Source organism: Crinia signifera, chromosome 2 (assembly GCF_055691185.1).
Source record: "Crinia signifera chromosome 2, ASM5569118v1, whole genome shotgun sequence".
NCBI lineage: Eukaryota > Metazoa > Chordata > Amphibia > Anura > Myobatrachidae > Crinia > Crinia signifera.
Genome location: NC_139218.1, coordinates 168,765,086 through 168,790,212, shown reverse-complemented (window position 1 = coordinate 168,790,212; position 25,127 = coordinate 168,765,086).

Here is a 25,127-nt window from a genome sequence, read left to right as displayed (position 1 = left end):
CATGTGTGCCATATAATTCCGGGAGTGCCCCATGTGTGCCGTATCAGCAGGGCCGGTGCAAGGCACCGGAGCGCCCCAGGCGAGTCGGGGTGGGGACGCCCCGGTGCCGGGGGGGGGTACCTGTCCTGCGGCGCTGTGTATTTAAATCTGGCGGCGGAGGCAGCGGGGGTCCCTGCAGTCCATTAGAAATCACGAGCGCTATCCGCCGGGCTATGCGGAAGCGCTTCTAGTGTGAAAACACTGGCAGCACGTTGATTGGCTGAGATCAGCGTGCGCCGTGCTGACAGAGTTTTCACACTAGAAGCGCTTCCGCATAGCCCGGCGGATAGCGCTCGTGATTTCTAATGGACTGCAGGGACCCCCGCTGCCTCCGCCACCAGATTTAAATACACAGCGCCGTAGGACAGGTACCCGGGCGGCACAAAATGCCGCCCTCCAGTGGCCGGCGCCCTAGGCAAATTCCTAGATTTGCCTAGTGGTGGCGCCGGCCCTGCGTATCAGTCCAGGGGTGCTGCCATGTGTGCTGTATAATTCCACTGTTGCTGCCATATGTTCTGTAGAATTCCAATGGTGCCGCCATGTGTGCCGTATCAGTCCAGGGGTGCCGCCATATGTGTTGTATCAGTCCAGGGCAGCTGGCTTTTTTTTTCTTCTTTTTTTTTAAATTAAAATAATGGGTGACATTCTATGCTTTGCGCTAAATGCGCATGTTTTTTTCGCGCACCACATCGCCGCAAATCGCCTTTTTTCAATTCGCACTTTTCAGTCAAAATTCGTTTATTTAATGTGATGCGCATTGGCGGCTGAAAAGTGCGAAGAGGGGCAATTTGCGGCGAAGTGGTGCGATTTTAAGTAACAAAAAAGTGCGATTTCTTCCGCCGGTCATGTGCGAGTTTTGGACCAACCGGAGTGCGATTTACAAAACTGTCTCCGCATCACTAAGAACCCCACAAGCTATTGGCCCACCTGTGTCCCCTCCATTATGCATCACACCCCCTATATAAAGGGGCATTGGCGCCATTTCACTCTTTGATAGGAAGTAAGGAGCATGGAGAGGAGCAGTGGCAGTGTGATTAGAGGAAGAGGAGTTGGTGGCAGAGGGAGCAGTGGCAGAGGGAGCAGTGGCAGCAGCCAGTCAAGTGTGAGAGGCTGCAGTGTGGCAGGCAGCATGGCCACAGCAAGGCCAGCCTCAGCCCAGACCCTGGGCGTCCAGCCCCAGCAGGAGGAGGTTGAGGATCCGCTGGCATCCCCATCCTACAGCCAAGCCTTAGACCATACCCCACACCAGCTGCAGGAGGGCCACATGTCAGAGGTGGAGGAAGATGCTGGTGAGGAGGAGGAAGACACTGTCATGGAGGAGGAGGGCGACATGGCTGGTGTTGAAAATGAGGAGGAGGAGGTGGTAGCTGGTCGCACCAAAAGTGGCCGGATGGTGAGATTTTCTTATGAAGAAAATGTAGCACTTGTCCGGGCTATCATGCCAGTGTTTGAGCGTTTGCTTGGAAAATCAAACTACAAGACCACTGCACAGCGCAAAAGGGCTATGTGGAAGGACATCACCCAGGCGGTGAACGCTGTGAGTCCGCACAAGCGCCTGGTCCGCAATGTCAAAAAAAGGTTTAACGACATCAAAAGGCAGTTGAAACATAAAATGGCCCTGGAGATGGAGGAGGCCACCAAGACTGGAGGAGGAAGCCCCACCACTGTGCGCTACAATGCGTATGAGGTGAAGCTGAAGCGCATCATCCCCCCTGAGGTCCTACCTGGCATGCACGTGGCGGATTCCGATAGGCCGCAAACGCCAACCAGAGCTGGTAAGTGTGACCCCATGCAAACTTTAACATACATGGCAATGTATTATACCTGTAATGTTCACTTGTATTGTTATGCTTTGTAAAGTGCTGCTGTGGAACTACATAGCCCAGCAAGGTCATGCACAAGAAAATGGCTGATCCTACTTTTAAATTGCTGATAATGCTGAGCCCTGTAGTTCCACAACTACTCATATTGATTAACACTGTACCATTCTTTCTAGCAGCCTAACATGTATGTGTACAAAAACCCTGAGGTGTACTGGTGGCTTAGCTGCCATGCCAACATACCACCGATTATCCCATAGTTGTCATGTGTACACTAGTTTACTAATAATCTTTAATTAAAATATTTGCCTATAAACAAAAAAAAAGGTGGTCAAGAAATAATGCAGTCCTTATCCATTGGGTATTGTCCATTATTGTTAATTCAATGCATGTTTTCAGAAAATGCTTAGCCATAGCAAGGTCCATAATGCCTGTCCATCTTTCCTTGTACAGATTGTCCGTCCCGAAGTGCTCACGCATCCAAGAAAAGAAGGCCCGTTGCTGCAGAATCTGCGGAAGCAGTTAAATGAACAAAAAACACCCCATTACACATTCAGCACACACACCCATGTCACATCAACAATTTCTCACACTACATTCATCTCCAGCAGCTACATTGCAACAGAAATGAATGTTATCAGAGGTAGCCATGTGATATATTATTAATGTCAATGTTGCATGCTGTATCGGGGTACATGTGTAAGTACATAACACCCCGAGGTATGTGCGTCAGCCATCTATAGCCCTATGTAAAACAGTGTGGCCTATATATGCATCAATACTTACCTCTTCATCTGTATCCACAGGTGCTATACAACTAGGGACAAACCAATCAGATTCTTCAATACTGGTGCTAGACGAAATGGACATCATTCTTGATCCGGTCAACACCTTTGCGGCAGAGGAAGAAATGCAGACCTCGTCACAGAGTGATCTTCCCCCAAGTGGGGTGTCTCCCAACCCACCCCCACCCACACACCCCATACAGCAGCTACTGCTTCCCAAGTAGCTAACTCCTTGGTTAATTTCAAGGACAAACAGTTAGAATTCATGGCCTCCCAAAGCCTCCAAATAGGTAATATCCAGGGGTACATGCGTGACACCTTCCTTCAGTTACGCAAAATTGCACGTAGTGTACGGGTAGGTGTAGGCACTCATGTGCGCATTGCTAACAGCATTGACACCCGTTTTGCAGAACTAACTGCTGCAATAAGGGAGCAGAATAGGCATATTGGAAGCCTGGCGCAAAGTATCACAGCACTAACCCAAACATGCACAGCGCAGACCAATGCCTTACTAGCTATGCAGGCCCAAATACAGCAGCAGGAAGCCAATGTGGGAGGTGGCACTGCATCAACCCTCAGCAGTGTATCCATCACCCCAATAAGTGGCTCCCCCACTTCCCCACCCCGTCGGAGTGTGAGGACCCGTGGTGGGCTTAGTGCAGGGTCTAGAAGTGGTGTAGGGCTGCCTGATGCTGGGAGAAGGTAGCTGCTATATATGTTTATTCATTTTGTCAAATGCAAAACACATCTTGTTACATGGCCCCACAGTTGTTATTTGCCACATGTCAAAATGCAGAATGCTTCAACAAAAAAAGACAGAAGTAAAAATTGCTAACCACATACCATTGTGTTTGTGTCTTTTTCTAAATCCAAATTAATGTGTGAATTATAACATATTGTAATGGTATATGACTATGGGATTGCACTAAAGTAGTGTGGTATAACTCCTTGCCTGGCAAAGGTTGTGGATCTACATATTCCAGCAGGCTCTGACACTCATGGTTTGGACTGTAATGGTTGTAGTGTGTCTGTGCATGCTGGCACATGTAGTTCCACAACACCAGTGAGCCATGTTTGACTGCAAACTTCATTCATACAGATAGCGCAGGGCTTGTCTTTGCTGGGGATGGCGGAGGACTCGCCACCCGCCATCCCCCGCCCCGCGCCATCTGTATGTCGGAAGGGGACGCGCGTGCACGAGGTGCACGCGCGTCCCGTTCCGACGGAGCTTTTGCCCGGGTCCCCGCCGGCTTCCCCGGGTCCCCGCCGGTCCACACCGCCCCCCCGCAGCCCTGCCCGTCTCCCTGAAGCTGGAGACGGGCAGGACTGCACCCGCCGCGCCGCCTCGCCGCCCGGCTATTGAGACGCTCGTGCGTGGGAGACGCACGAGCGTCTCATTCAGCCAGAGCGCCAGATTGCTGGCGGATCGCCAGGGACACGGTCCTGGCGCTCCGCCAGCAATAATAACCCCTGCTCCATCTGTACATGTATCAAAAGTACTTAGAAGGGATAGGTCAGCACCACCATGTGCATCCGTTGGGGACTGTGTATTAGGTTAAATGTGGGTGGAAACAGATGGTATTGGTCAATAATTTGTTTATGAGTACACTTACAACACTGGTACATTTTGGAGTACAGGGCACATGTTTACCAGAAAAGTAACGGCTGCTGATGTATGTCCGCAACAACTTCTCTATAGCAAGTAACAGTTGAGTAAAATGCTTAGACAAAGTGGCCTGTGATACCACCAAGGCCCATGAGGTCACAGACTGAGTGGAGGCTGTGGACAAATAGTAGAGGGCACACATAAATTTGTGCTGGGCAGACACTGCATAGTTGGCTCCCACAAAATGGTAAAAATCATCTCTCACCTGCTCATATAACTCCAACAGGGTAATGGGGTTCAGCGTAACCATCCCCACAACCTGTTGATCCGACAGGGAGTCCAGGTACAGGCGAGCACCATACATACGTGGGGTACCCAGTAGTCGGGGGGCTACCAGGATCTGTTGCGCAGCTTCCTCCCTCCTGCGTAGCTCCTCCAAATGGGACACATCTCAGATAAGCAACTTCAAAATAGTCATCAAAATCTACATGATTTAAACCCTCACAGGTGTCCTTACTGATGTTGGGGTTTATGTAGGGGTGTTTGTGAGTGAAAATGAGGGCACCTGTGTTGAAATTAACCATGTGTGCACTTGACCAAAATGAGTTCTGTGGCAAATCGCCAAACAGAACCAGGTCTGAAATAAGTGCGATAATTAGACACCTAAAAAGTGCGAATTGCGAATGCGCATTGCATTAAATAAGCGATTTGTATACTTTTGTATTGGAAAACATCTGGATGCGATAAAATTGCGAATTAATCTCGCACTTTTGGTCCGCATACCTTAACGCACATAATATGCGATTTCAGTCCCTTAACGCATCACATTAAATTGTCGATTTCAAGGAAAAATGCGATATCGCCATTTTGTGGTCTAATTAACGCCAAAAAACGACAATCGCATCCCATAGAATGTCACCCAATGTATTTAATTTTTTGCTTACTGCAAGTTTGCTGTTAAGTGTGCCATATCAGTCAAGGGGTGCTGCCATGTATGCTGCATAATTTCAGGGGTGCCACTATGTGTGCCATATAATTCCAGAGGTGCTCCATGTATGCCATATCAGTCCAGGGGCATCGCCATGTGTGCCGTATCAGTCCAGGGGAGCTGGCTTTTTTTTTTTTTATTAAAAGAAGAAAAAATATATATACATTTTTTCTTACTGCAAGGGTGCTGTTAAGTATGCCAAATCAGTCAAGGGGTGCCGCCATGTGTGCTGTATAGTTCCAGACACTATTGATGATTTAGGGCCAGATGCACTAATCTTCAACAGTGATAAAATGGAGAGTGATAAAGAACCAACCAATCAGCTCCTGTCTGACATTTTTCAAACACAGCCTGTGACATGGCAGGTAGGTGCTGATGGGTTGGCTGTTTATCACTCTCCATTTTATCACTTTTGAAGCTTAGTGCATCTGGCCCTTAGTCTTGCCTGTCACCGATGTCTCTAAGTATGGTGATGTAGTAATTTAGAATGTAAGCTCTAACGAGCAGGGCCCTCTCTCATGTGCTTTTCTAGGAATATATCTCTGCCACTATTATAATTACATCAGTGTCTGCTGCTGCAACTGTCTTTTTTTATTTACCATGTACTTGTCCTAATTTGCATTTGTACTCAGTGGCGTAGCGAGGGTGGTGCCGGCTGAGCGTGAGCTCCGGGTGCCGACGAGTAGCAGGGTGCCCGGCCGCCGGTCCACCCTCTGGATGCCGCCGGCCCGTCCATAACAGAGGCGCAGAGTCTGAGAGTATTACAGAGACCCTGCGCCCCTGCCACCGCCACAGGAAACACAAGAGACACATGCTAGGTCCTCCTGCGTCTGTCACACTGACAGACGCTAGAGGTGCAGGGGTACAGTATGTGTGATCCGCTGTGACTGTGGGCATGGGGGGGGGGGCAATATCTATGAGCTGGTCAGTGACTGCGGGAATGGGGGGGAGGATGCATGCATGGTGCAGTCCCTGTGTGCATGGAGAGTGTATGTGCTGGGCAGAGACTGTGGGAATGGGGGTGTATTTGCTCGGCATGAGGCTGTAAAATGTTGGGCAGTAACTGGCCATGGAGGGTGGTGTATGTGCTGGGCACTAACTGTGAACATGGGGGTGCATGTGCTGGGTAGTGACTGGGTATGGTAGGGGTGTGTGTTCTGGGCAGTGACTGTGGGCATGGGGGTGTATTTGCTGGGCATGAGGCTGTGTAATGTTGGACAGTGACTGAGCATGAGGGGGTATGTGCTGGGCAGTTACTGTGAGAATGGGGAAGTATATGCTGGGCATGAGGCTGAAATGTTGGGCAGTGACTTGGTATGGTGGGGGTGTATTGCTGGGCAGTGACTGTGAGCATGGGGGTGTATGTGCTGGGCATGAAGCTGTGAAATTTGGGCAAGTAACTGGGCATGGGGGGTGGTAAATGTGCTGGGCAGTGACTGTGAGCATGGGGGTGTATAAGTGGCACTAAAATGTCATGGGGGGGGGGGGGCGAAACATACTGTTGCTCAGGGCACCATTTCACCTAGCTACTCCTCTGTACTGTAAATCACTATTTTTCTTGTTCAGGTGTGAGTTCCATGTAGAAGGTATGAGGCACGGGATGCGGTCATTCGTCAGACTGCATTTAGGTCTACAGTCATTAGGTCGACCCCACTAGGTCGACTGGCAGGAAGGTCGACCTGACTTAAGGTCGACATGGGCCAAGGTCGACATGACTTAAGGTCGAATTTGCATAAAGGTCGACATGAGGAAGGTCGACTGGTCATAAGGTCGACATGGGTTTTTCACTGTTTTTTGAGCCGACATGTGCCGACAGGCGGTATTTCATGCCCTACCATCCACTAGGGCGTGGCGGGAGAATAAAATAGTGTGCCGAGCGCAGCGAGGCACCGTGCCCGAAGCGAGCGATGCGAGGGTCCGATTCTCATTGCCAACTGTGTCCATGTCGACTGTGTCGACATTCGGATAAAAAAACAGTGAAAAACCCATGTCGACCTTATGACCAGTCGACCTTCCTCATGTCGACCTTTATGCAAATTCGACCTTAAGTCATGTCGACCTTGGCCCATGTCGACCTTAAGTCAGGTCGACCTTCCTGCCAGTCGACCTAGTGGGGTCGACCTAATGACTGTAGACCTAAATGCAGTCTGACGAATGATCCCATTCCTGAGGCACATGGTCACTGTCAATGCCTCTGACACATGCTCCTGATCCCCAGCCAGAGCCCAGTATTATTTATTTATTTATTTATTTATTAACAGTTTCTTATATAGCGCAGCATATTCCGTTGCGCTTTACAATAGCAGACAGTGAAACAACAAAACAGGGTATTTACAGACAGTCAAAATGTAGGAGGGCCCTGCTCGCACGCTTACAATCTATAGGGAAATAGGCATTGATACATAAGGATAGATACTGTATTCTTTATTGCATCGATTCCACCAGAACGCAAGGTTCTATGACTGGTTCTGGAATTTGATAAGCTTGCCTGAAGAGATGAGTCTTCAGGGAACGCTTATAGGTTTGGAGACTGGAGGAGAGTCTTATTGTGCTTGGGAGGGCATTCCACAGAGTGGGTGCAGCCCGAAGAAAGTCCTGCAGTCGGGAATGGGAGCGGGTAATGAGTGTGGATGAGAGACGCAGATCTTGGGAGGAGCGTAGAGGTCGTGTTGGATGATATTTTGAGATAAGAGAGGATATGTATGTTGGTGTAGTTTGGTTTATGGCTTTGTGTGTAAGTAAAAGAATTTTGTATTGAATACGGTAGAATACAGGTAACCAATGAAGTGACTGACAGAGTAGCTTTGCAGACGATGAACGTCTGGCTAGGAAGATTAGCCTTGCAGCTGCATTCATAATGGATTGTAGTGGTGAGAGTCTGTATTGGGGAAGGCCAATAAGGAGACTATTGCAATAATCAATGCGTGAGATGATGAGAGCATGGATTAGAGTTTTTGCAGTGTCTTGTGTAAGGTAAGGGCGAATTTTAAATATGTTTTTTAGGTGCATGTGGCATGATTTTGAGACAGATTGAATGTGGGGTACAAAGGAAAGTTCTGAGTCAAGGATAACACCTAGGCAGCGAGCTTGAGAGGTAGGAGTGATTGTCATCTTCTCAACAGTGATAGAGATATCAGGTTGGTAACTACTATTTATTGGCGGAAATATAATTAATTCTGTTTTTGAGATATTAAGTTTGAGGTGGCGAGATGACATCCAGGATGAAACAGCAGAAAGGCATTCAGAGACACGCTTCAATACAGATGGCGACAGGTCCGGGGAGGATAGGTAGAGCTGAGTATCATCCGCATACAGATGATACTGAAATCCAAAGGAGCTGATTAGTTTGCCAAGAGATGAGGTATAGATTGAGAAAAGCAGGGGACCTAAAACTGAACCCTGAGGTACTCCAACTGAAAGAGGTAGCGAAGAGGAGGTAGAATCAGAGAAACGAACACTAAAGGAGCGGTTAGAGAGGTAGGATGAGAACCAAGAGAGGGCTGTGTCTTTAAGACCTATGGATTGTAGTGTTTGTATGAGAAGTGTGTGGTCAACAGTGTCAAAAGCAGCAGAGAGATCTAGAAGAATTAGTAGTGAGTAGTGGCCTTTAGACTTAGCAGTGACCAGATCATTCACAACTTTAGTCAGTGCTGTCTCTGTGGAGTGTTGGGCACGAAAGCCTGACTGATGCGGGTCCATTAAGTTGTGCGAGTTAAGAAAGTGTGTGAGGCGAGTATAAGCAAGTCTTTCAAGTAGTTTGGAGGTGCATGGAAGTTGAGAAATGGGACGGTAGTTTGAGAGAGAGCTTGGATCCGAATTCTGTTTTTTCAGAATCGGAGTAATAACTGCTTGTTTGAACAATGAAGGAAAGACACCAGTAGAGAAAGAGAGGTTACAGATTTTAGTTAAGATTGGAATGAGCACAGGAGACAGAGATTTACTTATTTGCGAGGGTATAGGGTCAAGAGGAGAGGTAGTAGAGTGGGAGGCAGAGAAAAGTGCAGATACTTCATCTTCATTTGTGGGATCAAATGAAGCAAATGCTTCAGAGGGCTCAGGTATGGAATTGAGCATATCACCAACTGAGTTGGAGCATACCAATTCATCTCTGATCTTGTCAATCTTATCCCTGAAGTAGGAGGCAAGATCTTGTGCATGGATAGTGGTTGGTGGCTTGGGTGAGGGAGGGTTGAGAAGGGATTTAAATGTATTAAAAAGTCGTTTTGGGTTAGAAGCTTGAGCAGAAATGAGAGTTTGGAAATATGTTTGTTTGGCAGTTTCCAGGGCATTACTATAGTACTGGTAAATATTCTTATATGTAAAGAAATCCATTGGACTGTGAGATTTACGCCATTTACGCTCAGCTTTGCGTGAGATATTTTGTAGGTGTCTCGTTAATTTAGAGTGCCACGGTTGGCGTCTAGGCCTACGTGGAGTGTGGTGGGTAACTGGAGCCACTTCATCCAGGGCTGTTTTGAGGGTTAGGTTTAGGTGTGATACCGCCATCTCAGGAGTAGTGAATGCAGAAATAGGAGCAAGCTGTTGTTGCAGTGAGGAGGAGAGTACTTGAAAATTAATATCATTAATATTTCTGCGGGCTTGAGGTGGATTAAAGGATTTCTGTGTTTTTGGGTTAGAAGTACTAGAGGACAGCACACCTGGATCCTGTGTCAGTGACTGGGTGCTGTGTGAATGACTCCCATGTGTGTGTGACTGCTGTGTGTGTGTGTGTGTGTCAGTGACTGGGTGACAGTGGGTAACACTGTGTGTGTGTCAGTGACTGGGAGCTGTGTGTGGGTGACTGCAATGAGTGTGTGTGTGTCACTGACTGGGTGCTGTGCATGGGTGACTGCCATGAGTGTGTGTCAGTGACTGGGAGCTGTGTGTGGGTGACTGCAATGAGTGTGTGTGCGTCACTGACTGGGTGCTGTGCATGGGTGACTGCCATGAGTGTGTGTCAGTGACTGGGTGCTGTGTGCGTGTGACTGCTGTGAGTGTTTGTCAGTGATTGGGTGCTGTGTGTGCATGAATGCCATGTGTAGGTGACAGTCAGTGTGACTAGATGCTGTGTGGGTGACTTCAGTGGCGTAACTAGGGCTCCACAGCCCTTGCGGTGGTGGGGGAGCCGACGCTACACAGGGGCGCAGGAGCATGGTGAAGCACGCTGAAAATGTGTGCACCTCTTCCCCCCCCCCCCCAGATGCTCCCTCTCCCCCCCCCAGATGCTGAGATTTGCGCAGCTCCCCCCAGATGCTGAGATGTGCACCAATCGTCATGCCCCCCCCCCCCAGGCGCGGGAGATGTTGCGCCACCCTCTCCCCCACCTAGCAGTCCCAGAGCCTCCGTCCTCCAGCAGCCACAACATGAGGGAAAATAAGCAGCGATGCGCTAGGCCTGCCTCCCACACAGGGATGACACTGCTGCAGCGCTGCTATGTCCAGCCTGGATTCCCCTGCCGCCAGTCTCCCCTTCATCCTGTGGCTGGATCCACAGGCCTCATTTCCTGCAGCTCCCCCCCCCCCCCGTGATTGGTCAGTGCCCATGGAGCCCTGTACCCTCCTACCTGTACCCAGTGTATGATCTCATAACTTTTATTATCTTCTTAAAAGGTTTGTCCTGACACACTTGTCCAACAAGAAGTGTCCGGGTATGATTTCTCTCAATAAAGAATAGCATCTTTCGTAGGAAACACAGGGGGTCATTCAGACCTGATCACTGCCATGTGTTTTGTGCACGGCTGCAATCAGGTTCAAACTGCGCATGCATATGCACCGCAACGCACATGCGCGTCGGACACATACAAAGAACTTAGCTGTTCAGCGATGGACTGTGCGAAAAAAAATGTTCGCACAGGCCATCGCTAGAAGATTGACAGAAAGGGGAGGATATTGGCGGAGATGTGCGACCTGCGCCGCTCTCTCCCCCCCAGACACTGAAATGTGCGTCCTTCGCCATGCTCCCCCCAGGCGCCGGAGATGTTGCGTCTCCCTCTCCCCCAGCTAGCTGTCCCAGAGCCTCCCTCCTCCAGCAGCTGCACCATGATGGAAAATAAGCAACGCTGGGCTTGCCTCCCATACAGGGATGACACTGCTGCAGTCCAGCCTGGATTCTCCTGCCACCAGTCTCCCCTTCATCCTGTGGCTGGATCCACAGGCCCCATTTCCTGATTGGTCAGTGCCCATGGAGCCCTGTACACTCCTACCTGTTTCAGTGTGTGATCCCTTGTGTGTGTGCATGAAACCTTTTGACCCACCTACCCTCTTCCTCTGTGTGTGACCCCTCTTGACCCCCCATCATCCCTGGTGTGTTCCCTCCTGCACCCCCTATTCCCTTGTGTGACACCTTGTCCCCTCTTCCACCCTTATACATAGTGTGCGACCCTCCTGTACCACACATCCCCTGTGTGTGACACCTTCTCCACACTCTACATCCTTTCTCTGTGTGTAATCCCCCTCTTATCCCTGGCTTGTAACCCCCCTGTACAACACACCTCCTGTGTATGAAACCTTCCCCACTCTTCTCCAGGCTGGCCCTCTCTTTTGTAGATGTTTACATGGGTCCCATCTGTCCACCTGCCGTCCCTACTGCTACTAGACCCGACAGTGCCAGCAGCCCGTCTCTTGGGCTAATATCACCTGCGGGGGCCTCTCCGACAGGACCCAGCACAGGACTGCATACAGCTGAGGAAGCGGTCTGGAATGCGGTGGCAGCTCTCTCCACCCCCTTGAGGACACTTCTGCTGCCTGGCCCTATTGAGCCTGTATTCCTCCGCCCCTGGCACTGTGAGTACTGCTTAAAACTGCTGCTTAAAAGTACTGCTCATTGCCAGGGGTTTCATGGGATGGGTGTCTTCATTGCCAGGGCTTTCATGCTCTGGGACAGGTGTCATACTCCTGCCAGGGGTTTGTAATGCTTGTAGGCAGTGGTAATGCTCGTTGCCAAGGATGTGTTATTGTTAAACATTTTAAAAAATCCAATGTTTATTCTTACACTGAAATTTTTATTTTTAATTAACAAAAAATAAATAAAAAAAAAGCGATGAAATTCCATTGACAAAAAACCTCACGGTTTCACATGTCCCATTAAGGCTCCATCACAGCCTGTGGGTAAGTGCAGATTCAGCACTCTCACAGAGTGAGATTGCTGTCACTCACACAATGGTGGAGCTGCTAATTCACAGATTTATGTGCTCATTGGAATACACACATGCAGTCTAAGCAACTGAAGGTCTGAGCAGTAAACAGAGCCGAGAGGATGGGGAAAAAGTGGTGTTGATTGGGGTAGGAGGCAGTGTGGTGCAGATGGGGAGAGTGCTTTTTGGCGTTTGAGTGGAAGAGTTACAACAGGTTTCTGAAATGCCAGATCATGTGTAAGAAGCCTTAATGGGACATGTGAAACCGTGAGGTTTTTTGTCAATGGAATATATATATATATATATATATATATATATATATATATATTTATATACATAAATAAAATAAGAATGCATTTAAACTTCATTATCATTTTATACTTCTTATAATAAATGAAAATAATGATTAGGAGGAGATGAGCAAGTAAGAAAAACTTTTTTCTTTTACAATCCTGGAGTATATTAAATAAGGCCCTAGGAGGGTGATAGAGAACTGGCCTTGGCTAAAAGAGGGAGCTATTGGATCTATACTCTCAATACCCTTATCCCTCATGGGCTTAATGAAAATATTGATATTGTCTCTTTTTGTAATCATGTCGCCCATATTTAGCACAGTATATACAGTATGTACATGCCAAGGGTATTGAGAAGGTTCAAATGTCAAAAAGAGGGGGCGATATTGACAAGTTTTTGATTAAACGTGAAACATTTTGGATACTCACTCTTAACACTCTTGTTCCATCAGGTCTCAATGAAGGCTATGAAATCACCCCATTTATCAACTGAGGCTTTATATACATGTGCTATTGTCATTGGCTATTATTCTTATGTGATATTCAGTAATTGACTTTGTCCGTTATATCAGTTGTAGTTTGGTTTGTTTTGTTCTTAAATGTATGTACATGAATTATGCACTTGTTATGAATTGTACTTTTTATTATGGTATATTATCAGCACAAATTTGTTGTTCTGGTAGCCATATATATTATAGTGTTCTGGTTATGATACTATGTGTAAATATGTGTCAATCAATCGGATGGCCCCTGTTTTTTTTATATATAATTTTTTTTATTTTTTTTATTAATTAAGAAAATTAATTAAGAAAATAAAATGTATTCTAACCTTTTTTAAAGTAATTCTTTTTACTAATGGTTAATTTGTGCCAAAGTTAACATCTTTTTGGACTACGGTTATTTAATACCGATCTATATGTTCTTTGAACATCTAAAAATGTTGACATAGAGTATCGACATGCAATATGTCTTACATAAGTGTCAATATGCTGACATATTAGATCCGGTGCCGACATTTTAAATGGTGTCAGTTATGCATCTGTAGGTGCTGCACCTAACTTTTAATAATAAATATATTTTTTTGGTTTTCTTTTTGTCTGCTAGCTCGTTTTTATACAGATGGCAGATGGTGTGTATTTAATGCTGGTCTGAGCGGGTAGTAGCCACGCCCTCTGACGAAGTCCCAGTGAGGAAACGCGTCAGGGCGTGGCCTACTTTGCTCCACCAGCTGTGCTCTCCCGACGGTCACCCCTGCCACCGGACCTTCTCGCTTCTGCAGCGCAATCCAGCGCCTGTCGTCTCGGAGTTGCCCAGGACACGGAGGTCGACCATACGAGTGAGCTGTTTTGCCTGATTGATTGTAATCAAGTGGTAACCAGTCCACAGTGTTGTATTTTTAGGTACGAGCATTACTGTGATGTACCCTGGAGTCTGTATATCCTTTTATGCTCAATAAATACTCTTTTAATACACTAGGAAGAGCTCCTTCCCATTTTTCTCCTGTTCTATCCAGATTCACCTAATCCCTTGGACCCGGGATTCCTCGCATGTGAGAAGGAAGCTGCAATTTTACCATAGACTTTTGTGTTATCATTTCCCCTGCTAAGGTGCAGGTGGATAACTGGACTCTCTGACACTTGAACACTCCTGCGCTAATACACCCACCATCTGTCCAAATGTGCCTCTCTGGATCTTGGGTATTGTATAAGCTGCGTTGTGTTATTTGTGTATTTATTATCTGTATTGTATTCAGATTTCAATATGTTTAGAAATAACGAGCTTAACGATAAAAGGACACAGGAATGTCTGAGAATTTTCTCTGAGACACCTGTGGTCATTAAGGAAGCAATTAGACCTGCTGAGAAACAAGGTGATATTATAGACCTTGAAAGGCTGCTTATCAAAGAAACAAAAACCTGGTGGAACATAAAGGGGTTAGACAATTATATTTCATGTAACCGTATACCACAGGGTTTAAGAATAAACAAACCCCCCACCACAGGTTTAAATGACGAAAAAAAAAAAAAAAAGGAATGGCACTGAATCCTTGATGAATGCTCATTTGAGCTTATGCGTCTACTTACTGTATATTTGATAAGAAAAATACACTTAAAGAGGTTGGAACTAAAATCACTGTGCTTATACCCTCTCTTGAGAAAAAATTTGATAAAGAAACTCTTAGCGCAGCAAAAATTGAGATAGATACTAAAGTGTCTAGTGTCGAAAATAAAATTATGGAGACTAAACATAAGAAATTTTTACGTGACAAAACTGATTATGAAACAGACCAAGTGAGGACCTGGTACCTGAAAGATAAACAGGCTAATGATTCCCGTAGAAATCCTAAAGAAACAGGCCAGCGTCCTTACTATAGACAACCGTATTATAATAATCATATGAATGTCCAGTCTCCCCGAAATTATTCCAGATCCCGTAATGCTTATAGAGAAAGCCCCTCCCAGAGATGGCACATAGTTCCAAATAGGAACGGTAGAGCTATGCAGGATCCTAAAAAATCCTTGAATAGACCGGTGTTTGAGTCCAATAGACAGAGAACTTGGATTCATAGAAATAGATATGAGCCGCTTAGTAACCAAAATGGTCAGCCCTTAAATGAACAACAACATTTTTTAGAGACGGGTACAATTGTCGACAGTCTGGGTCAACAGTCCACCCCTCAAAGGACACCGTTAAGGTTAAAAAGATGACTAGGGGAAGGCACGGACAAGGAAGCTCCAAGAAGGGAGACAAAAATGAGATACATCCAATAGGGTCAATTGCAGTCGCAGTACCTAATGCCGACATGCCGCCCATTGAGGATAGGTCAGTTGGAGGTATTTTTAACATTTCTAAAAGAATCCTCACAGAATTTGAGCTAATGGTTTTGAAAAAGGGATTATCTTTTGCCCCTAATAAAGATCCTGACCATGTCGACTTAATTGTCGACCTTAATCTGTTTACCAGAAAAATTATACATTAAAACGACATTTTTTACGGAAAAATAAGACTAATGAAAATGTTTTTCAGGAAACTAATGCAAGTGCATCCTCAGGGTTAAAACTAAAATCCACATACTACCCAATCGAATCTAAAGGCCCGTACAGTAGGAGCAAGTTTCATCTTTGCTCCTTTGGCCATGGCTAGCCAAGGCTAGCCATGGCTATTCTATTGTTCTCAGCTGCAATACGTATTGTATTGCAGTTGAGAACAATAGATTAGCCATGGCTAGCCCTGCCCAAAGGAGCAAAGATGAAACTTGCTCCTACTGTATCTTGATCTTTTCTCTGAATTAATAAAAAAAGATTTTGAGAAACTGTGTAAAGACAAAGACAAATATAAGAGTAAACATAACCTCAGCAGGAAGGAATGGGAAGCTTTAACCAATCTTATGTCAGATCCGACTATTGTTATTAAAAGTGCTGATAAAGGTGGGGGCACTGTAGTCATGGACAGGGACCACTATGTATGTGAAGCATACAAGTTACTCTTAGATACTAATTCATATGCTAAGCTTCCTAGTGATCCAACTAAGGCCTTTCTCAATGAACTAGAAATTCTGCTTAAAAGAGGTTTAAGTCAGAAACTCATCAGCTTAGATGAATATCGCTATTTGCTGAATGATACTCCAAACTTGGCCACTTTTTACCACTTGCCAAAAGTACATAAAAATCGAGAGAATCCCCCTGGCAGGCCAATTGTGGCCGGTGTTGGATCCCTGACCTCTCGAGTATCTGAGTTTGTTGACTCATATATTAAATCTTACAGTATGTTCCTCTCATTGAAACATATGTCAGGGATTCCACACATCTATTGCAGATAATTGAGCCAATACGCTGGCAGTCTGACTTTAATTTTGCAACTATAGATGTGCAAGCTCTTAACACGAGTATACCCCATAATAAAGGGATAAGCTCTATAGAGAATAGATTGCATTGTGAACCCATGATGTCCCCTGAGAAAATTTCATTTCTGTGTGATTGTTTACGTTTTGTGCTTGAGCAGAATTATATTACATTTTGGGGGGATTGGTTCTTGCAGACCTGTTGGACAGCGATGGGTACCATTTGTGCACCAAGTCTGGCCAATTTATACATGGCCGAATGGGAATCCAGCTGTCTCACAGGCCTGCAGAATGAACATATCATCCTTGTAAAACGTTACATTGACGATATCGTCATACTATGGTAAGGAGATGAGATCTCTTTTAATGAATTTATGTCAACACTCAACGTGAATGATTACAACTTAAAGTTCACGTCCAACTTTCAAAAATGTAAGATCGAGTATTTAGACTTGGTTATGAGTGTTGAGAATTTTCCAGAATGTGATCTTATTGAGACTTGTACCTACTTTAAAGCGGTAGATTCAAACAGCTACTTAGACTACCGTAGCTGTCATTTTGGCCCCTGGAAGGATAATATCCCTTTTTCGCAGTTCTTGCGACTTAGGAGGAATTGTTCGAATGTCCAGATATTTGAGACACAAGCTGTGACATATATTGATAGATTCAAGGAAAAGGGGTACCCTGAAAGTATTATCCTTAATGCACTTAGTAGAGCCTGTGATCTTTTTTTTTTTTTAAATTAGTTTTTTATTGGTGTTATAATTTGAAACAACACAAGACACAGATGGAAAAAAAAGCAGCAATAATAACGACAAAAGGGAAAGGGAAAAAAAAAAAAAATATACATAAAAATAATAAAATAAAAACAGCTGAAATATAACCACAGATAATACACATGTTGAATATGTCAGGTAGATCAGATTAAAGCCGGAAATTAAACATGTCCAATGATAAACAATGCAGGTAAAGAAGGTATGAACCCCACTTTGATAAAATTACATTGTAAAACTGTTAGGACCTGTGGTTCTGCTAGGCGAGTTCAACAATGATAAAGATAAATCTGTATAGGTGCTAAGGGTACCCGCATGGCCCTCCTTTTCCCTGTATTCAGTCCATTTGAACCATTTAATGTGAATAGAGGATGCTTTAGAGGAATAGGCAACATCAGAGGTTTCAAATAGAAAGTGCTTATGTATCTTATTTTCAATCATTTGAATACATGGGATATCTGGGGACTTCCAAAATTGGGCAATAGAAGCTTTAGCCGCTACCAGTATATGGCCGAGGAGGTATCTGTCCCCAGCTGGTAGATCCCCTGGGTAGTAGTGGAAAAGTGCAACAAGGGGGTCCATAGGTATGGATTGATTTAGTACTTTGGATATGAGGAGAAAAACTTTTCTCCATAGGGAGCTCAGGGCTGGACAGGACCAGAATACATGCAAAATATTTCCCACCCTACCGCATAGTCTCCAGCATTGCGAGGAAACCGAGGGCCAAAACTTATGGAGTCTGTCTGGGGTAAGGTAGGCCCTGTGGACCAGCTTAAAATACATCTCCGAGTGATTAACACACTTTGAGATTTTAAAACAAGTGCGAAAGATGCGCCTCCACACCTCTTCGGAGAAAACATTTGGCAAATCCCTCTCCCATTGAAGCTGAGAGGAGAACCTCTTATTCAAACCAATAGAGATCAAGTATCTATACCAGCGAGAGATACCTCCTTTTGCAGTTGTAGCGACAAAAAATGAATGTAACAACCTAGGCATGGAAAGCTTGGCAGGAGGTTTAGGGAGGAAACTACAAAGCCAGTGTCTAATTTGTAAATATTTGTAGAAGTCCCATTTCAGGACCTGATGTTGCTGTTGGAGTTGGGAAAAAGGGACTACGATTCCATCGGAAAGAAAGTCTTGTATCGACAGTAGACCTAGGGAGGCCCAGTTATCTATGTTTAAATCAGGGATTAGGGCTGCTAAGGATGTTAAGGAGAGTTGTGGGGCGGGTAAACTTATATCTGCGTCTATAGAGGCTAACCTATGCCAAACCAAGAGAGTTGTGAGGACCGCTCTACAGGACTTGGATTGGGGTGTGGAAACTGCTGGGGGTAATCTCATTAAATCTGGGAGGAGAAGGGGGGATAGGAGAGCTCGTTCTATTGCAACCCAGGGTTTAATAATGTCTGTCGCAAACCAATCTCTCGATTGGCTTAATATACAAGCTGAGTGGTATTTTTCTAGATTAGGGTATGCCAGCCCCCCCTCGTCTTTAGCAAAAGACAGGGTGGTTTTCGCTATTTTGGGTCTAGCACCCTTCCAATTATAAGCGGACAACAACTTGTTAAATTTGTTACAAATGGCAGATGGGAGGGGTCTAGGAATAGCTTGGGCAAAAGCACCATTTTAGCTGCCGCAACACGGCCCACCCAGGACACCTCCTGCATCATCCACTCTTTAGTGAGGATATCAAAAGCCCGGAGCAAAGGGTCATAATTAGAATCCAGAATATCACAGTCTCTAGCTAAATTAATACCTAAATATTTAATCGACTTAGTTTTCCATATATATTTATATTTATCTTTTAAGCAGGTTAGCATATTATCTGGCAAGTCTAATGGAAGAGCTTCCGTTTTAGTAGTATTTAGCTTGTAGTATGATATTTTAGAATAAGCATCCAGTATATTGTGCAGGTGGGGAAGAGAAGACATTGGATCCTCGATACACAACAGGACATCGTCCGCGAACAAGCTGATCTTGTGTGAGATACCTCCTATGACAGGACCATAGATGAGTTCTTGGGAGCGAATAGACTCAGCCAGAGGCTCAATTGCCAGAGCAAAAATCAAAGGGGAGAGCGGGCATCCCTGACGAGTGCCGTTTGTTATGTCAAAGTGTGAGGAAGAGCACCCATTTGCAAATACCCTTGCGAAGGTTTTTAGGGATAAGGGGAGGGGGATGAATCCGCACAAGCTGGTGCTACAGCACCCAAGTTGCCCCAAACAAGATATTTGTCAATTATAGATCTCAGAGGGGGTGCAGCCAAAGACAATAATTTTAATAACAGAAAAAAAGGGACAGAGAAGAATGTCTTTTTTGTTGGCGCACGAAAAGAGGTTTTAAGAAGAATGTATGGATTAAAAAGTTTTTTCTTTATTAGGTTATACTTAAAATAAAACTGTCCAGTATGTGAAATATTCTTTATACATATATATGTGTGAAAAACCCTTTCTTAATTTTATAGGTTTTAAATAATAAATTACACTTCAAATGTGATCTGTGTCCTTTATTTTATATTAAATTATGTTAGGTCCTTATATACTAGGGAGTTTTACTAATTCTGTAAGGTCGTTGGTACGTTATTCCTTAACTGTATTTATTAAATTATTCGTAGTCTATTATTTACAGTGTTACTCCCTTTGTGATGCTATTCTTAGATTGTTCTGTTATTGACTGTTTTATGCGAGTTGTAATGCTCACAAATGAATCACTTAATGATTGTCACCCAATATCAATAGTTCATTTCTCGCTTTATGTGCACTGGATGGGTTGAAACTGTTGTCTACTGTTGCCACTTTTGAAATAGATTGTACTTTGTTGCTTTAGCAGCATAAACAGCTATATTGTAATTGTACTTGAAATGAAAGTACAGAAGGTTGCTGTAAATCTTATTGTTGCTGCTCCAATTCCTTCTATTAATAAATTAAACTGTCTGTGCAGCTTCGGTCCCTACAAGTTGTTTTACATGTCTACCATGTATCCACTTATGCAGACTGACAATAGTAGGATTTAAATTATCCAGCTGGTATTGCCGGTTATCCAATTTATCAGATCTTGTCTTGTGGAGATTGGTAATTTTAATTTAACATGTTACCAGCATATGGTATTAATAATATTGCTGGTTATACAATCAATGTGGGAAAATAAGATTTTGTATAGATCTCACAATTCATTCCAATATAATTGTTGCCAGCCAGTTTCACAAGATATGATTTTAATGCGGGTTCCACTATTGTAAATTGTGCTGCCGCAATCTCAATTTATTGCTGCCGGCTGAGCAACTTATATATATGCTGAAGGCAATTGGTATTTCTAAGGTCATATCTCAGTTTGTGGCAGGTTTCAGCAGAACAGATTTGTACAAATGTTACACCTTTATTGGAAAGTATAGGAGGCAATTATGGCTGTTACTGCCTTTGATTCGGCTTTATGTGTGCCGCCGATTCACTGGTGTATATTCTGTAGTTGAGTACGTTATCTGCTGGTGTATATCACCTCTTATATTATTGCAGTTGCATTCTTATAAATCACCATACAATATCTGCTGGTGTGTATCACCTTATACGCAGTTATTCTTTTTTGTTTTTATTCACCAGAAAACATTTGTACAATTAATTTTTATTTTTTAAATTTTTAAATATATGTGCACATATGGGGTTACATGAAATAAAGATTTTATTGAGATTCAGAAGGAGGTTTGGTTTTTAGTGCTAGCGTTTATATTTTCATCTATCAATATATGTATGATGATAGCTTATGAGTGTGTCGCTACTCCTGCTGTGTCGATACAGCTGGCAGAGCGAGCGTAGATGTACATTAAGTTTGCATTAACTCTGCATACATATATAGCGGTTATTTGTCAGTCGCTATTCCTGCTGTATTTATACAGCCTGGCAGAGCAATTGCAATTAGTACATTAGTATTACGCTGGCTGTACAGATATATGATGAAGTTCTTGCGGATAAATCAATCGCTACTCCTGCTGTATTAATACAGCCGGCAGAGCGGATGCAATTGTGTGTTAAGGTTACACTGGTGCTGCGCACACATATGATGGTATCAGACAAATAAAGCAGCCACTATTCCAGCTATATGAGTACAGCCGACAGAGCGGGTGCACTCGCGTGCTAGCTGTGTCCGTATGCTGTGTATCACAGTTTTTATCGGACAAGCCAGCCGCTGTCTTGGCTTTAATCTGGCAGCTAATGGAGCGGGTACAGTCGCGTATTAACGCCGCACTGTCACTCCGCAAATATACAGTCTATAACAGTTCTAGCATCACAATAAACAAAATTGTTTTGGACCTATCATTTAGGACATGTGAACGCCGACAGTTTTTTCAAGGCAGAACCAAATACCCTTGCACCTGGGGAAGAATACAAAGCCAAAATGGAGCCAAGTATTCTTCCAGAGAAGCCAAAACGCTGTAATGTAGAGCGTAAGTAAGCCCAATGTAGCCTGTCGAATGCTTTTTCAGCATCAAGTGACAAGACCAAAAGGGGTCGCCCACGTGTCTGGCAGAATTCTATGATGTCGATAACCCTGCGAGTATTGTCGGATGCTTGCCTGCCCAGTACAAAACCCACTTGGTCAGGGTTGATTAAATTGGGTAATAAGGGGGATATCCTGTTGGCTATCATTTTGGCATACAATTTGATGTCAACATTAAGAAGGGCAATGGGACGATAGTTTTGGACATTGGTAGTAGGTTTTCCAGGTTTAGGGATGGTTATTATACGGGCCTCCAGCCTCTCTTTAGGGAAAGAAGTGGTTGAGGAAGCTTCGTTAAAAACCGAAACCAATATAGGGGCCACCTTGGCTTTAAATTTCTTATAAAAATTAGAGGGATAGCCATCCGGGCCTGGGGCCTTATCTGAGGGCATAGAATCGATAGCCAACTCAACTTCACCCAGCGCCCATGGCATGTTAAGAAGGTCGCAGGCAGCCGGGTCTAGAGAGGGAAGGGACATGTCCTGCAAGAAATCATTGATATCAGGTAGGGAGGGCTGGGGCGTGTCAGGATCATTTTTTAAGTTATAGAGGTGTGAGTAGTACTCAGCGAAAGCTTCAGCTATTTCTGTAGGGTCGGTGACTTTGACTCCCCGAGGGGTATGGATGGCATGAATGCGCTCCATAGCTCTACGGCCACGGAGTTTGCGAGCCAGAAGACGTCCTGCCCTATTTCCTAGTAAATAATACTTTTGGTTAAGTCGGTGCAAGTTACGCTGAACTTCAGCAAGAGAAAACGAGTTGACCTTATCTCTGGCGGCTAATAGTTTGTTATATAAAGCTCTATTTGAGGGATCAGCCTTATGGGCAGATTCCAGTGCAGTCGCCTCCAGTTCCGCATCATTAAACCACTGCTTATATTGTTTTTTGAGCTTAGCTGCTATTTGTATCGATGAACCACGCAGTACGGCTTTCAAAGCACACCAGTGAACAAAAACAGATGTATCCTCGGCGTGGTTGGTGTCGACATATAAATCTAGGGATGACTGTATAGCTTGTTGGGCCTCTGGCTGAGCCAAAAGAAAGGCACTCATTCTCCATGGACCTGGGGTGACTCTGCGTTTATCTACTTCCCACACAATCATCAAAGGAGAGTGGTCAGACCAGGTAATTGGCAGAATGTCAACTCTGCGTACCGAGGGTAACGTCCATTTATCAACTAACGCTAAATCTATGCGAGAATATGAGCGATGGACATGCGAGTAGAAAGTGTAGTCCCTTTCGGAGGGGTGTTTAGCTCTCCACAGGTCAAAAAGCTCATACTCCGCTAGTACCTTGCGGAAGCTGGCCGAACAATCTCGCTGTCTAACAAAACTAGAGGAATGTAATGGTTTAGACTTGTCAAGGGTGGGATCAAGAACCATATTAAAGTCCCCTAAGATAAGAAGGGCCCCTTTAACTTGTTTCTGAAGGATAACAAAGAACTTCCTGCAAAAGGATACTTGCTTGGTATTAGGGACGTAGCAGGCGGCTAGGGTCACTTCCACATTGTCCAAATGTCCCGTCAGAATCAAGAATCTCCCATCAGGGTCTGCGTGCTGGGAGGACAGAACAAAGGGACAATGCCGAGAAAAGAGGAGAGCCACACCAGCTTTTTTATGTGGTCCATTGGCAGTAAAGCAATGGGGGTATCTGTGATCTGTAAAAAGGGGAGGGTTATGTTTTTGGAAGTGAGTCTCCTGAAGTGCAACAATTTGCGCTTTAATCTTGTGAAAATAATTCAGGGCTAATTTTCGCTTCTGGGGGGAGTTTAAACCCTTAGCATTTAAGGAAACTACTTTAACCATAATCTAGCACAAAAGGGAATTTAGTAAAGGGCATGTTAAGGAGAGGGTAGTATATACCTGACATAGAAATTGTGATTAAGTACAAAAAAATAGACAATAAAATACAAAACATTATTAGAAACAGAGCAAAATAATAAAAAGACAAAAGATGATCCCACATGGGACCTAAACCAGCCAGCTCTAACAGGCGGCTGGGTATAGTGAAAGTGTGGGGGTAGCGGCCAATCTCCTACCTCCCAGGACAGGGGGGAAGGTAGGGTTCCCTTCATAAAAGGTGCACTACCCATAGCCAACGGGCCAGGGCCATATGCCTAGTTATGATATCTTGTAGGGAACCTATATTTATACTTATATACGGAACATGTAAATGCAACTCTAATACTTATAAAAAAGAGGGCAGAGCCCAAACCTCATGAAGAGAAGAGTTAGAGGAAAATGGAATAGACTATTTCTGAGTTAATGGCAGCCTGGTAAGCTCTAAACAGATGGAAATCATGAAACACAACATAATACCTTAAACAAGTCTATCCAGTATCCAAAGCTGCGCCTTAACATGGAGCAAACTTCTCAATAAATGCGAGAAACTGAAACTTTGAGCAGTAGCGACAGCAAGGAGACTGGACAGAGCTCAACAGGCAATAAAGAATTAGACACATTTTGTTACCCAACCAGGCCTACAGAATAAAACGTAGCATTAAATGCACAATTATAATTATAGCATTAGATGCAGAATTATTTACCCAGCCAGGCCTCAACCCACCGTAGACCAGTCCTGCTGAAGTCGACGTGGGGGAGGAGAGCCGGGCCCAGGTTTGAGAATATTCCATGAGGCTAAAAGATTCTGTCCATCCTCAGGGTTAAGGACTACAACAGTGGATCCTTCTCTAGAGACCAAAAGCTTTGTAGGGAAGCCCCACCGATAAGGGACGTTTGCCTTTCTAAGAGCGGAGGTGATGGGTAGAAAGGAGCGTCTTTTGAGTAAAGTGGCTGCAGATAAGTCACCAAAGAGTTGGAGTCCGCTTAGCAAGGCAGATGATTCGGCAGATGGTCTAGCAGCCTTCAGAAGAGCTTCCTTGATATGATAGTAATGCATTTTCATCAATACGTCTCTAGGAGCAGTAGCGGGGGCTGCTCTAGCTTTAGGCAGTCTGTGTATTCTGTCAATAAGAAGGTCTGCAGTTGAGGCCTGAGGAAGGAGCTTCTTGAACAGGTCCATGGCGTAATCATGCAGGCTGCTGTTTGAGATGTTTTCAGGAATTCCCCGCAGCTTGAGATTAGAGCGACGGGACCTGTCCTCCAAATCTGCAATCTTATCGCGAAGCGATTTGACTTCTGCTTCAAGGGTATCATGCGAGTCAATTAACCCATTGTGAGAACCCACAATCTCTTCCATCTTGGTCTCAAGTTGCTCCGTGCGACCACCCAGTTCATCTACAGCGTGCTGGCAGTTTTGAATTGCGGCCCGAATTTCTGCTGTAACTTCGTTTTTAAATTCTGTAAAGAGGAGTTTCAGGGTACCAACGGTGAGAGCGTCTGAGTCTTTAGCAGGATCGG